Below are 15,796 nucleotides of genomic sequence, written 5' to 3'. Positions count from 1 at the left end.
TGAAGATGCCATCATCCTGTCTTTAAATACAGTAGCACCCCTGTCGAATGTCAGGGTCAAAGCCAAAGCATCACCCTGGTTTACGCCAGAACTAAAAATTGACAAACTTTCTAGTAGGATGGCTGAGCGTCAATGGAGGAGAACCAAAACGATTGAAGATCAAATAAAATATAAACAGATCCATCGCATCTATCTAAGCAAGATTAAACATGACAAACAATTATATCTAACAGATAGAATCAATAATGCTGCAAATTCCACAGCGACCAGCATGTCCTCCCACCCACGCAAGATTGGGTTGACACAGTATCCTCCTTCTTTGATGAAAAGGTAAAAAAGATATATGGATCTTTTCCTCGAAACAATCCCATAATCTCTGATACACAACCAGATGAAACTAGCCATTCAATTATACCTTTGCTGACTGAATTTAAAGCATTGACCCGTGAAGAAGTATTAGCAACACATAGTACCGAAACGACAGTGATAGAGATGGTTGATAATATCAGGCTGGCCCTGGATAAAAGACAATCAGCTATGCTGGTCCTTTTAGACCTGTCGGCCGCTTTTGATACCATCTCCCACAGCATTTTAGAACAGCGGCTCTGGGAAATGGAAGTCAGGAAGAAGGCCTTGGACTGGTTCAAAAACTAACGAACCATTCTACCACGGTACACATAGATACTCTGGCCGCACATAGTAGGCCAGTAAGCATAGGAGTTCCACAGGGATCCATCTTGAGCCCTATGCTTTTTAACCTCTATTTAACACCGCTGGCCAGGGTAATCCCGTCCTATGGCTTTGAGGCCGTGTCATACGCTGGTGATACTCAGCTGTTGATCACGTTTGGTCCGGACCTTGCAGACACAATGACCCGGTTTAAGAACTGCATGATCTATATCAACCAATGGATGGGCCACAACAAATTACAGCTCAACTGTAGCAAAACCGAGATCATTTTGTTTGGCAGAGCTGCTGAGCATAGTCTGAGGAGTGGTGGCCACAGGAACTGGGCATTTGCCCATCTCCTAAGCAAGCAGTGCATAATCTCGGAATAACTATTGACAGTAAACTATCCATGAAAAACCATGTCAACCTAGTATTAGGCACCTGCTATGGGATCCTGCTTAAACTGCGCAAAATCTTTAGGTGGCTACCCATAGAATCCAGGAAACCCCTGGTACAGGGACTAATTGTAAGCCTTATGGACTATGGGAATTCTTTATTGGCCTCCCTAAATTAATATCTTTTTTCTAAGCTGCAGATTCTGCAGAACACTGCAGCCAGACTCATTCTTAACCTTCCACCTAGGTCCTCTTCAGCCCCCAGCCTCAGGTCCCTCCACTGGCTTACGGTAAAAAAAAGAGTCCATTTTAAAAGCTTATGTCTTACTCACAAGACCATTCATGGCATTGGACCCAGTTACCTAATGAAAAAGCTCAGTAGGTACCAGCCAGGCCGACTGTTAAGATCCAGCACAAAATCTCTCCTTACTGGACTCCGCAGCCGAACTGTACAAAGTGGAGGACGTTCCTTTACCTTTCTCGCCCCCTACCTCTGAAACAAGCTTCCGTCCCATCATGTCTCCATAACTGAACATAAGCGCTTCCGGAAGGAAATAAAAACATGGCTCTTTGACCAAAATTAACAAGGTTCAGGCTTAGACCATTCTCCCTCTGGAGTTTGCAAGCGCCATGAGACTTTACGGTGATTTGTGCGCTCAATAAGTTTCTGTGACTTTGACTTTGACTAGCCAGGGTTAAGGACAACATATCCTGATGGAGTGTGTCGACTAAGCCTTGTGCAGTTTTGATGTTTATGTTGCCCAACAAATGCACAGTTTTACTGAGAAAGTATGAACCGTACAACAGTGTGTTAGGGTCGCCATGATATCCATCAAGTCTTTGAGGACCTCCACCATTTCTTGCTTCGAATCATCATTCCATGACTTGTTACGGTCTTGCAAGAGGAGAAATTGTCATTTTTTACTTGAGTATTTTCTTTTCTTGCCATCATGTCTAGCATTTCTGTCACCAATCATTTTTTTATGGGAGTGACATGTTTCTCCAAAGAGGGAATTTATTAGGCAATGATATCTTTCTGCCTTTTCATTTCTTGCTTCTGATTCAAATAAAGACAGTCTAAGATATCAATTATGGGGGTTGTACAAACTGGGTAAAACCCAGCTTGCCCATCAGTGGGGTCCTATAGGACATCAAAAGTCTGCTTATTTACTTTTGAGAATGTAGCTCCCAGGTGTGTAGTAGTTTATTTTTTCTGTCCACTTCAATATGTGCTCAGGCTTGGACTGTGCTGGCCAAACATCTTGTTACTTTTGCCTTACAATAAGTAAATTAGAGAGTTAGTCTGAACCTGTGGTGCACCACTTGGCACCTTTCACTTCACTGTCCCACATTCAGCTTCTCCACCTCTCTTTATATAGCTGATCTGAGTTAACGTGAGTGTTACTATGGACTTTTTGGCTTCTGTCATGCGTCCATCTGTGCCATGGCTTCTCTAGCATATCCCCAACTTAGGCCCTTAGCATAGTTCCATACTGTGCCCTATGATGATGCCTTCAATGCAAATACATCTCCTATATCCCCTCTTTCGACCTTGATTCATGCAAGTTCTTACCCACAGTCATTACCATGCTGTAGCCACACCTGGTGCAGCCACCTAGACAAGATGGAGCAACTCTCAGCCATGACATCGGCAGGAAGTGCCGGTTTCACTTGTGGAGTGCCAAATGGTGAGCCAGTTTCACTTGTGGAGGGACAAAGCTTCGCTGGGCCAGAGATGGGGGCCACAGCTCCAGTCTGGTGAAGGTTTGTAACTCTGAAATTACTAGAATTGGTATTTTATAGTGGTGGTGGCTAAGAGCTCATGGAGGTGCCTTGTCTTCTTGGCAGATCAGCCACACACTCCTAAGTATTGGTTTACTCATTCCGCTTCCCCGTGCGTAAGTAGAGCATTGATGAGCATTAGCGTTTACGCTGGTGCACAATTCCATAAAGACATATGGCGGAGGTCTAAGCATTCCAGATCTCTACGGCTATTATCTTGCGACTCCTCGGTTCGGTGAATGAATGGTTCAGGGGGTGGGATGATCCCGCATATCACCCGCATATCACCTTGAATTGCAACTTCTGTGCTTTGATGGGCTTCTTGACTTGCTTTATGGTAGCCCCTGCCCTCTATGGCACCCTCCTGGACCTGAGTGACACTACTCTGTTGGAGTGCAGCCTTGTACCTTATTAAATGGACTTGCTGCCTTACAGATATGAAACCACTGTGGTGAGATACCTGGTTGAGACAGGTACCGGACCTCACAGGCTTCTCCCAGTGGGACCACATAGGATTTACTTACCTGTGGGACAATTGCCAGCGTGGGACCCTGATTGCTTATCAGGATATGTGGTCCCAATATGGCCTATCTCAAACGCAGTTCTTTCCCTATCTCCAGCTACGTCATGCCCTGCTGGCGCACCTCTCAGCGAGCGTGCAGATTCCTGAATATAGCCCTCTGGAGTCAAAACTTATGATGGGACGATTGGACAGGGGGGTGATTTCGGTGCTCTATCGCTCCCTAATGAATAAGAACCCAGACCTTCTCCTCCCCCTCCGACGTAGATGGGAGACCTGGGTGGGTGAGATGGATGATGAGGACTGGAGGGAGACATGCCTGACCCAGAGGGCAATTTCCTCATGCCTACGGATGATCCTGGTCAACTGTCTTCATGCAACATACCTGTCCCCTCATCAACTGCAGCAGATGGGCCGTTCAGACCAGGCTTCATGTGCATGTTGCTCCACCCCATCTTCGATTTTTACCACAGGGTCTTATCATGTCCAGCTTTAACTTTATTCTGGAGCGGTGTGGGTCACAAGATCTCAGAGGTACTGGGACACCCTATTGAACTGAGCCTCCTGGTGGCGCTCCTGGGTCTCTTGGAGGGAGTCAGGGAGTCCCGCTTCATAATGATTTTTATAGGCGTGATATCTTTGGTGGTCAAGCGAGATCTTGCTCGACACTGGAAGCGTCCTGAACTCACCTGCCTTATGGTCTGGCGGGGAAGTGTCGATTGGTGTGCACGCCAAGAACAGCCAGTTTACGAGACCCAAGGATGTCTCCGTAAACATGAGAAAATATGGGAAAGGTGGTGCATTTAGTATGGATTGCCAATGTATATTGCAAACAATGCTAAGCGACTGCGAAGGTTTGATGCTCTTATCCAATTTATTAGTATGTAATTTGTTTGTAAATCTCAGTGGATAATGCTTTGCACTGCTAAACCCAATAACATTAGTTTATTAAAAAAAGACATGAGATACAAACTGATAGCCTTGGTTGGTAATAAAAGAGAGTGCCATATACATGTTTTATGTGTTTTGGAAACACTGTGGCTAATTTATATGCATTATGTAACTCTGCATAATTGAACTTTACAGCATTTTGGCTATGTTCATGGTTTAGTGATACTACTTTATACATACGTGTATACATACAACGTGAAATAAATTCGTTTAAGAGTATGCGAATGGCAAAGTCAGATAATGTTATATAAACCATATAAATGAGACAAAATGCAGAATTGCAGGACAGTGGGGAAACATTCACACTGCCACTTGGCAACTTCCCACTGTCCACTGCCCACCCACTGAAAGTTCAGCTACTGGTGAGCATATGCTATTGCTATGTTTACCTGCTGCCCCTCGTGATAAGGGCAACCCTGAGCAGTAGCGTAGCAAACTCCTCTTGCCGAGCAACGCATTTTCAGCAGCCATTACTCCTACTTTTCTTGGGTAGTACATTCCCAATTCAAAAATGAGATTCAAGTGATGCTAAACTGTGGCTGTCTTTGTTGGTCAAAGATTGCTGCCCTTTTGGAGGTGAAGTTTAAACTTCGCACACCTCTAATTATGCTACATATTGAACTGTCAAAACTGTGGTGTTACATTTATTCATAGCCACGGGATCCACAATAATGTTAGGTAAAAGAATGGGCAACAGACCACATTTAACTTCATGTGAAACGCTCACTTGTAAACATACTTTGTAAGTTTGAAAAACAAATCCGGGCAGCCTGAGTTATATTTTAATGCCAAAAGTCTTATCATATTTACAGTTTTACTTTTGATGGGTAATGACCAAAGGACAACTACAACACAAGTGTAACGCTTGGTTCTGCTACCTTTGCATTGAATGATCAAATCTTGGCCCTTAATTAATAAATCATCATCTAATAAGCATTCGGTTTTGTGGGAGAATGTATAAGTCTATTTCTCTTACTTCTTTACAAGCATTTAAGAGAAAGACTATGAGCACTAGCTAGGCAGAGAAAACATCCCTGTAGATGTGTTTGAATCTTTTCTGGATATGATTCATATGCAAACTCTGAATACGCTAGGATGAATAAGTTGTTGGCTTGCCTGCTTTGCCTTCCAGTTTAAATGTGATTACAAAATCAAGATCACAGAATCATTATGTGCAGCATAATTGTCAGATTTGTATTATGAATATAGTGGCAGTATGTTTAGGCCCCAGCAAATGATGGCTCTACTGTTTAAATAAAGGGTGTCTTAGTGGCAAGTAGCTCTCTATCAGTGCAATTGAGATTTTTGTATCTGCTGGGGTTAACTTGCATGACAAATAGACTACATACGAATCCGCCTGGTTTCTTGTCTAGCTTGACTGTCCTTTCAAGACAGAATACCTTCCAGATTTGCCCAAGACTGACCCACTTCCGATATAAAGATCAACTGGATTGATGCCACAAGAGGCCAACTCTTAAGCTGTTCTCCAATTTCATAAATGCTTCCTCAGATTCATGGGCCTTATCAAAGGGTCCTATGGCCATTATCTAGGATTAACATTTTTTAATGTTACCACAGTTGCTCAACAGCTTCAATGGAACAGTAGTAAAAATTGGCAAAGCTAAAAAAAACTTGACAGCACATTTTATTGTTACAGAAGAGGGCCACTGATGAACTGCTTCAAACCTTTCAGTGATACATTTGTTTTCCAAATTATGTGGTAATAAGTCCAAAGAAGTCCATGGATAACCTCACGTGATTAGCTAACGATACAAATGACTCATTATTAAGTGTTGAATGAACAGCTCTGCATGGTTTCTATACTAATTCTTAGTATATGAGTACATCAAAATGCCATGTATGTAGACACCTACAAGTAAATACACAAATCACCTTAAAGCACTGTTAAACAGCAACAACACTAGATAATCCAAAAAGGCATGGCCCGGGACTCAGAATACATTTTATCTAAAGTATGGTGTGAAACATTACACCTCTCCCACTCTGGGAGTATGGAACACCCTCAAAAAATCTAGTGAGGCATAAACAAAGGTCTCCTTCCCCCGAAATAGAGTACATAAATAATGAGAGGAAGTTTTTGATAGTGATTTTACTGTCAATACAGGTGCCCTGTGGGCCACTGTTCTTAGGTACGAGAAAAAGACAAGGAGGCTGTACAGTTAGAGTGTCAGAGAAATCCTTTGGTAACATCTCCTCAATATGACGTTCTTAAAATGTTCATTTTCCTCTTTAGTGAGCATGGAGTGCTGCGACATGGACTCCTAAGAGAAAGATGTAACTGATGATCAAAGATCTTATGCTGTGGCATGGTGTTATCTTTGATTTTATTGAGGACCTCAAAGTGTGTGTGACTTTCCCCCTCGGCAGTCACCCACCCAGCTGGACGTTGGGCACATTTTCCTGCGTCTCTTTGTCGTATTCTCCCTCCTACTAATTTACCCTACCTCAGTACCCCTCTATGCTCCATTTATTTCGTCCTCTATCTTCTTTAAATGTTTTCTGATACCTCCGGGTCTAGCCAGCGCTATATAAGACTCATAAAATAAATAAATAAATACATTAATCAAAAAAATAAATAAACTCATAATATGATATTGGTAAGTCCTGTATGTCAACAAAAGTCAATTAATTTTCAGGGATGAAGCAGCTAACCAAGGCAGATTGTACTTAAGTTACTCTTTTTTCTCAACTCTTGTGTAAAAGGGGCAGAAACAAGCCCTTCTTATATGTGCAGTGGTTGCCATGCATTGCTTCTTATTGGTAAGAATTATTACTTCCGGGTCAGGCCTGCCCTTGCCACCGTTTTTATCATGTAAACAATGGTCAATTTGTATAATCAGATCATTTAATTCTGTCGCTGGTGGGTGTACCATTTGTGTTAAAACAGTTTAGAGCACATGTTTGAGTCAGTGGTAAACAGAATGTAAACACATGTTTCCTAGGGCTCACTTGATGCAGAAAACAGCTGATTAATGAGGCCACTTCGGTAAAAACAATATGAGAGCTCTTTTTGAGGTAAGGGATGTATTACAAATAGACTGAACAAGTATGTTTTGCAAACAGAATTTTCATATTGCCTCTATGAATGCTGAAAAGTCATAAAAATAGAGCCAATTCTTAACATTTAAATGAACAGGAGGACACATATTTTCTAAGCTAGGACAACAGAAAGTGTAATATGAAAAATATGTGAAAAAATAACACCACGTGTTGCAGACAACCACGGTGACACTGCCGTTTAAATGCTGTGAGTTTATTCCTGTTCCAATAAACCATTCATGCAGGTGATGCCAGGGGGAATTCAGAATGATGATTGGGGCTGACTGTGGAGCTTGCCTCTTGGACGAAAGAGATTATAAAGGTTAAGGTTGCAACATTTCTGGCTGATTAAGTCGACTCAGTGAATTAACTTGTTGTCTGTCTGAGAGAACAACACATTGCAAGGCTGCGGCTGATTAAAAGATGGCACACCTTGTAGTTGAAACACTGGTAGTTTCCACAGAGGACCTAGTGATATAACTGGTACGGAAAGTGCAGAAGGGCGTTTAACCCCTTTGATGCTCATGATGAGCTCAGCTCGTCATGAGTTACGCCTGTCGTACGCAGGTTTTTTAAAAACTCAGCGAACAGCGGGAAAACGGCCCGCGCGCATGAGGTTAACAAAAAAGCCACTTGAGTGTGCAACTGAACAATGCACGCAGGAAGAGATGCTCTAGAAGCCTGTATTTCTTTATGGAACCACTGATTCTTTTGGTGAGTAGCACCAGCTCCTTCTGTATAGTGGTCATTACTTTGCCAAATTTGCCTCTGAAAAACAGTCATGTCACTTCTGCAAGTTTATACCAAGAATTTTGTATTCTGTAAGAACCAAGACTAATTTTCCAGCTTGCAAAACTGACTTTAAGATTATTCCCAACACCCTTCACAAGTCACAAAGGAGCCAGTACATTATTTTCATTACTGAGTGGTCACACAAGAAAGGAATTTATCAAATGCCCTTGTTAATCCTACTTCTAAATATTAAAGAAACAATCCCTAAGTTGCCCTTATGGCTACAGAGTAGGGTTCCTAATATTTAAAAGTGGTGCATGCTAGCATTTAAGGTTGGCTTGTACCTACAGTGAATAGTGCCCAAAAGCTATTCTCACTGTAAAGCTGTCCAATGAGAAAAACTAGAGATCATAATAAAATGAAAAACTAGAGATCAGAATAAAATCATAACCCTGATTCGAAAAGATCTTTATTTCGGCAATGTGCCATAAAACAAACAGTGATTAATAAAACATTGTAATATTAATAACTGTAAAAATGAATGTACAAGAAGCAATTGAACAGAATTTAACGACACAAAAAGTATACAAATTGCATAGGTATCAGCCGCAATTAAAATATTAAAACAATAAATATAATCTTACATATAAGAACATGTAAAAGGTACAGTACACCATGGGCTATTATCTTGGCTCGCCTACATAAAGAATGAATTCATAAGGTTAAAACTTCCGGAGCTTTAGTTCAATCCAGAACAGGGATGTATTAAACTTTCACGTGCCCAGCTCACGAATGTTCTTTGTGTAGATAGTCTCACCACTTCCCAATACAATCCACATACCGGTTCTATAACAGCTTCTTTTCTCCTGATTAAAGATTCTTATTTTTATGAGGAATTTTTAGATGTCATCTACCCTCTTTTGGCAAAAAAACTTCATATGCAGTGGAGGCACAGTGTTTTACAGCTCAGAGCCGTTACTTGCAAGTGGTCAACTTCCGCCCCGTCCACTTGTCCAGCTTGTAAATCTGCCACCGAAAATGAGTTGCATGTGCTGTTTTTTTTCCCACGCTACTCTAAGGCCAGGAAATACTGGCTGGTTCCTCTATATAAAAACCTGGGCCTTCGAAGATGCATGCATGCAGGTATTCAGAATATTAAAAACTGACACTACAGCAGTGATTGTATTTGCCGTTTCAAAATGTTTGGCTGCTATGTGGTTTAAGCGTAGATCATTGATTGAACGCACTTAATCCTGCACTCATAGCCCATGGTATACTGCACTTTTACATGTTCTTATATGTAAGATCATATTTATTGTTTTAATATTTTAACTGCGGCTGATACCTATGCAATTTGTATACTTTTTGTGTCGTTAAATTCTGTTCAATTGCTTCTTATACATAAATTTTTACTGTTATTAATACTACAATGTTTTATTAATCACTGTTTATTTTATGGCACATTGCCGAAATAAAGATCTTTTGAATGAATAACCCTGATATCTCTGGTTTAGGACAAGCTACTGGAATAATTCAAACACTATTTTTAGTGACTGTTAAAAATGCAGTTGAATGTTAATATTGGACTTCTAAAAAAGGTCATGAAAAGGGACTTTTCAAAAGGTATAATTTACTTCGCTGAGCCTTCAATACAGTGGCGTAATATAAAATGACCCCAACATCCCTCTGGAATATGATGATAGTTAGATAGTGTCCCTCATATTTTACAGATGTTCATAGGCCTTGGGCTGAATCGGGCTCCTGAATTGTTGGGGGTCCATGAAGGGTTAGGGGCCTCCTGCACTGTAGTGGCTGCTGGGGCCTACATTATGCCCCTGCTTCTGTAGGCTTACTACAAGTAGCCTACTGTCAATTGGTCCTGCTAGTCCTTTCCCTTAATGAGGTGAGAAAAGTACTCCAAAAGCAGGAACAATGGCTTAGGCCTTTTCACAGGATGAACTGAGTATACAGTATTTGACAGATATCTGTTCAGAAACGACAGCCGTAGAGGGTCCGAGAACTTCATTAACTTGATAGGGACCATGGTGAGGCCTACCCATTCATAGTTAAGTGTAAAGTGACATTTGGGGCAGAGAAGCTTTTTGTTCCGTGGCCCCTTTGTAACCTGTTTAGCAGAAGCTCAGTGGGAGGAGGAGCTGGTCTCAAAACCAGTTAGGTGGAGCTGCAGAGGGGGGAGACGGTTAATTTCTCTAAACAACCTTGGCTGCCTGTCACACAACCTCCCTTCAGGGACAGAAAGATTTTGCCTTTTTGGTTTTGCCCTGGAATGTGGGACTGTAATATAGGTTTTAGTAGGGTACACCAAATGTGCTGCAAAAGTAGGAAGGGTTGCACCTGTGAACTTTTTCTCATTGGTAAGGGAGTGTCCAGGAGTCACCTCTACTCACTGGCCTACGGGAGAACAGAAGATGCCTGGGCCTGCTGTTCGTGACCTGTGGGGAGACCTGTACAGTGAGACCTGCACCCACTTGTATTTAGGACTAAGAATCAGGCTCCAAGGTTCAGCTGTCTGACCACTTTTGTGGCTACAGCAAGCTGCAAGAGGCCTATTTCCTGAAGTGTCTAGCTGACCACTTGCATCTGGAACTTGACTGGATCCTTGTAGTGGCCTCTGCTGAAGTCAGTTCTGGCCCATAAGTGCTGTCCCTGACTTCCTGGGAGCCCTAGAAATGGCCAAGAGCAAAGATGGTACTTAGACACATTAAGTACTTCCAGGACCTCCAGAGCCTCAGTGGAACCTGGTGACTTAATCAGATTCAGCTTCATGCTTGCCTGACTTAAGGATTTTGTCTGAAGGTAAAACTCTTGACCGGTCCTAGGCTCAAAAAGTATCCAGCAGACATGAGGACTTTATCGGAACTAACATTTTAATTTCTCCCACTCAGATGTTTTCCCACCACAACCAACGTTTTCAGTGGGGCCTCAGCCAGCAACTATCTGGCTTTGAGAGGACTTCTATGGATACAGCCTGCAACCTTATTCCACCAGAGGTTTTCGATTTTCATTTCAGAGACTAAGTCAGAAGGTAAAATCTTTGACTGGGAAGCACCCACTTGGTCTATCCGACCTGTGCTCCATCATGGTTGGCCTGACATTGCACCTAAGTCCTGGTCAACAGCAAACAGATACTACTGATTGGTGCTTTAGTTTTTCTAGGCACTTGTAGCCTTAAATCCTAAAAAATTCATATCTCCTGTTTAGTAGCGGCTCCTGGAGTGAGTGTTGCTAGGCGGTGACGCCGGGCGGGGAAGGGGCAGGGTGAGTGTAGTAAAATCCGGAATGCGGCCGAACAGAGGTAAGTAACCAAATAAATAAATAAAACGAACTTCATTGCGTGCGCTGCATCGTCAAATCCGATGCTGTGAGCCTGACGAAATTATGTCCTCCCCACAGCTGTTACTCAAGACTTTGGGTACCTCTCTTAAAAATGGGCCTCAAAATGTATGATTTCATGGCCATTATTTAGTTCAGCGAGCTTATGGAGCCTCTCACTGTATATCCAAATCAGGGGCAGAATCAAGTGAGGGATGGAGATGAACTTATTGGGCCATCTTCGGCGTTCCCTCTTGGTGTGACCTTGATTTCATAGCTTACTCTCTCAAAATACCAACCAGTTTTTGCAAGAGTCGAAATCTTGATGAAGTTTTCATGTGCTGGGCCACGAGACCTAAGACAGCAGAACAGACCACTCAGGAACGTCTCAAGAAGTACAGATTTTTAAAGCACTCTTGCAATGCTCATGCAACGTCTACATTTACTGACCTTATTACGAATGACCCCCTTGACATCAAGTTTCCAAAGTGCCGTCCTCCTTCAGGAGACGCATCTGGTTGGAAACACGTGCAAAGCACTTAACCGTAAAGGGTACAAAATGGTGGCTCACTCGGGGTTCTCCTCGGGATCTCGGGGGCGGGAGTTCTTGTTCGTACGTCCCTTCCGTTTGAGGTCGACGTCACTGTGATCGATGATGGGGAGCGGTACGCCGCTGTGGCGGGTCGATGGGAGGGGCGCGCCCTGACATTACTTTCAGTTTACGTTCCCCCGGGTCTGCAATCTAGCACCTTCCAGGACCTTGGTGGTGCCATTTTGAATTTGCCTGCTGGATTGCTGATAGTGGGGGGTGATTTCAATTCGGTTTGCTCCGGCTCCTTGGACCGCCATCCGCCTAGAGACCTCCGTAGCTCTCAATTGTGGTTGCCATCTTTCCTCGAGACCATGGGGCTGATAGATAGCTGGCGGCTTCTACATCCCACGCTCTGTCATTATTCCTTCCACTCGGGCGCCCATGGTAGTCTTTCTAGGATCGACTATGTTCTTACATTGGCTGCACACGCGCCTGCTGTTTCTGAGGCCCGTTTTTTGGCACGGGGTATTTCTGATCACTCCCCGTTGTGGGTCTCCTTTGACTTTGACGTCGCCGTGTCGGACCGACCGGCGGTTGTCAACCCGTGGTACTTCCGCAATCCCAAGACTCGCAATCTCCTAGCCAAGGCCATCGACCTCTATTTTACTGAAAATGAGGGTTCGGTTGCGTCGGCCGCGACTCTATGGGAGGCGTTTAAGACAGTTTTGAGGGGTGAGGCTTTCGCCCTTATAGAGGAGGCCCGTAGAGTCAGAGATGCTGATTTAGTACGCATCGAGGAGATCATGGAGCTTGACTCCCAGTTGGAGGCAGGGCCCGATCCCGCTCTTTTGCACGACCTCTCCCTCAAACAGTCGGAATACCGCGACCTTGCTACAAACGCCGCCCTTGCTTTAGCTAAAGAGCAGCAGGGTCGGATATACGACGTCGGCGACAAGGCCGGGAAGTTGCTGGCTTGGCTGGACAGAAGAGAGATGGCTAACCGTGTTGTGCCCGAGATAATGGGGGAGGACGGAGTTGCCGTCACTGATCCAAGTGCCATTGCCGAGTCCTTCGCTGATTACTTTCGAGGCGTCTATACCTCTGTTTCAGACCGGTCTGAGACCGATGCGACGGAGTTTCTTTCGGCTGTCGATCTCCCGTGCCTTTCGGACGAGGAGCGGGACGACCTGGATAGGGACCTTTCGGTGGATGAGGTCGCCCTCGCGATCCGCTCACTGCGATCAGGCAAGGCACCTGGTCCCAATGGTATCCCGGTTGAACTATATAAGATCAGGCCGGATGTGGTTTCCCCCCACCTGCGTAGCATGTTTCTAGAAGCACGGGAAACTGGCCTACTTCCCCTGGACCAGAGGTTGGCCACCATTGTGGTCATCCACAAGGAAGGGAAGCCGAGAGACTTGTGTTGTTCCTACCGTCCCATTTCTCTCCTGAATGCTGAGCCTAAGATTCTCGCCAAGATAATCGCTAATCGACTGATTGGTGTTATCGGCGACTTAGTACATCCGGACCAGTCGGGCTTTATTCCACACCGCAACACTGCCCTTAACTTGCGTAGACTACATGGTGCCCTGGCCAGGGCCCACACCCTGGGGGAGCCGGCAGTCCTTGCATCCTTGGACGCCACAATGGCTTTTGATTCTCTCGAGTGGAGCTACCTTTGGGCGGTGTTGGCGAAGCTCGGTTTTGGCCCGGTGTTTGTGGGATGGGTGAAGCTTTTGTATGCTGACCCACTGGCTAACGTTACCGTCAATGGCTGCATCTCGGCGACTTTTGCCCTTCATAGAGGCACCAGGCAGGGTTGCCCCTTGTCGCCACTTTTGTTTGCGCTCGCCCTTGAGCCGCTTGCGGCCCTGTTACGTACACACCCGGATCTGCATGGAATAAGCTGGGCCCCTGGCTTTGAGGACAGAGTCTCTCTTTATGCAGATGACATTCTGCTGTACCTCACTTCCCCCTGCAAGTCACTTATTGTGGCATGTAACGTACTTAGACTTTTTGGCCGGTATTCTGGACTTGTTATCAACTGGGCCAAGTCTTCCCTATACGTACTGAAAGGGGACACACCGCGCCTCCCCAGAGGCTGCAACATCCAGGTGGCCAGCCAGGGCTTTAAATACTTGGGGATTTATATCTCTGGTAATGTGAAGGCGCGCTATGAGCACAATTTGCTTCCCCCTCTTCAGCGCCTCCGGCGTGACGTGGAGGGTTGGCGCAAACTTACGCTTTCTCTACTCGAGCGAGCGGCATTATTTAAGATGATGTCTTTACCCAGGTTTCTGTACGCCCTGCAGAACACCCAAGATCCGGTCCCCGCCCGATACTTCCGAGAGATTGAAGGCCTTCAACGTGCCCTACTCTGGGACGGCCGACCCCGCGTCGCTATCACGAAGCTCACGCTTCCGTGGTACGACGGGAGTATAGCGTTGCCAGATGTACGCAGATATTATTGGGCCTCCCAACTGGCGGCTATCAATCATGGTTTCTATGGTCCGGAGAATAACCCCGGATATGCGATGGATAAGTGGCTCTTGAGTGGCGGCAATTACTACAGGGCGCTGTATTCGAGGTCTCTGGAAAGGAGGATGTCGCGTCCAACGAAAACTGCGGTCCATATTTGGAGGTCAATCACCAAGGCACAGGGTTGGCAAGGCAGGTTGACTAGGTTCACCCCATTGTACGATTCAGATATTTTGGGCAAGCTATGGCACACCAAGGGATTTGATAAATGGGACCTCATAGGTATCTCCAGGGTGGATGATATGATATCGAAGGGTGAGATCAAGACCTTCTCCCAGCTGCAGGCTGAGTACCAGCTGGGTAACTCGGAGTCCTTCCGATATGCCCAGCTGCGGCACGCACTGCTCTCTGCTAAACCAGCTGAGGGGGCGATTCCCGAAAGCTCCCCGTTGGAGGACAGGGTGCTGGATGGCCATATGCCTGAAAGTGCCATCTCACTGTCTTATAAGAAACTTATCAATGTTCGCACTGACCTCCTCCTGGGTGTGCGGGATCAGTGGGTGCGTGACGGATTGGAGATCAATGATGAGGATTGGCAGAGTGCAGTTTCTTCCCCTAAGGAAGTCGCCATTTCCTCTCGTCTCCGGCTGGTGCAGCTCAAAATCCTCCACAGGGTGTACGTGACTGGCCCCCGGCTTGTGCATATGGGCTACTCGACCGATGGGCTTTGTCGCCGCGGCTGCGGCGCCTTGCCACTTTTATGCACATTCTTTGGGAGTGCCCCGCCATAGCCTCCTACTGGAGACGTGTGCATCGAATTATGGATGAAGTGACTGGGGTGGTGGCGACGGCGGAAGCAAGGAGGTGCCTCCTCAACATTTGGGGTCCAACGGATCACAATGTGGCTCAGACGCAGTGGGTGACCCTCGGCAACATGGTGGCCAAACGCGATATCGCACAGAAGTGGGGAGCTTCGGCGGCTCCCATGGTGGTGCAATGGAAAGCCAACATGGATTGGTGTATGTTCAGGGAAAAGACGGTCTATGTTGCCAGGGGTAAGCCCAAAAAGTGGTTGAAAGTGTGGGGGGCCTGGAATGCTTACAGGGGAGATATTTGTGTGCCCCCGGAACCTGTCTCTTTAGAGGAACATCTGTCGCCATAACCTGTGACACCAACTGTGACACGCTGTACTGTTGTATCCTGTTTCCTCTTCTCCCCCCCTTCTATCCTGTTCTATTCTCCGGTACCCGTGCTTGTGTTCCCTGCTGCTCCCCCTGCCTCACTGCCAACGCTTCACTGATTTCTTCTACCCCATTGCCACTCTTTTTATGCGCCTTTTTGGCG

This window comes from Lissotriton vulgaris, chromosome 4_1, assembly GCF_964263255.1.
Source record: "Lissotriton vulgaris chromosome 4_1, aLisVul1.2, whole genome shotgun sequence".
NCBI lineage: Eukaryota > Metazoa > Chordata > Amphibia > Caudata > Salamandridae > Lissotriton > Lissotriton vulgaris.
The sequence above is the reverse complement of the archived record's forward strand: the minus strand, read 5'-3'. Positions refer to the sequence as shown.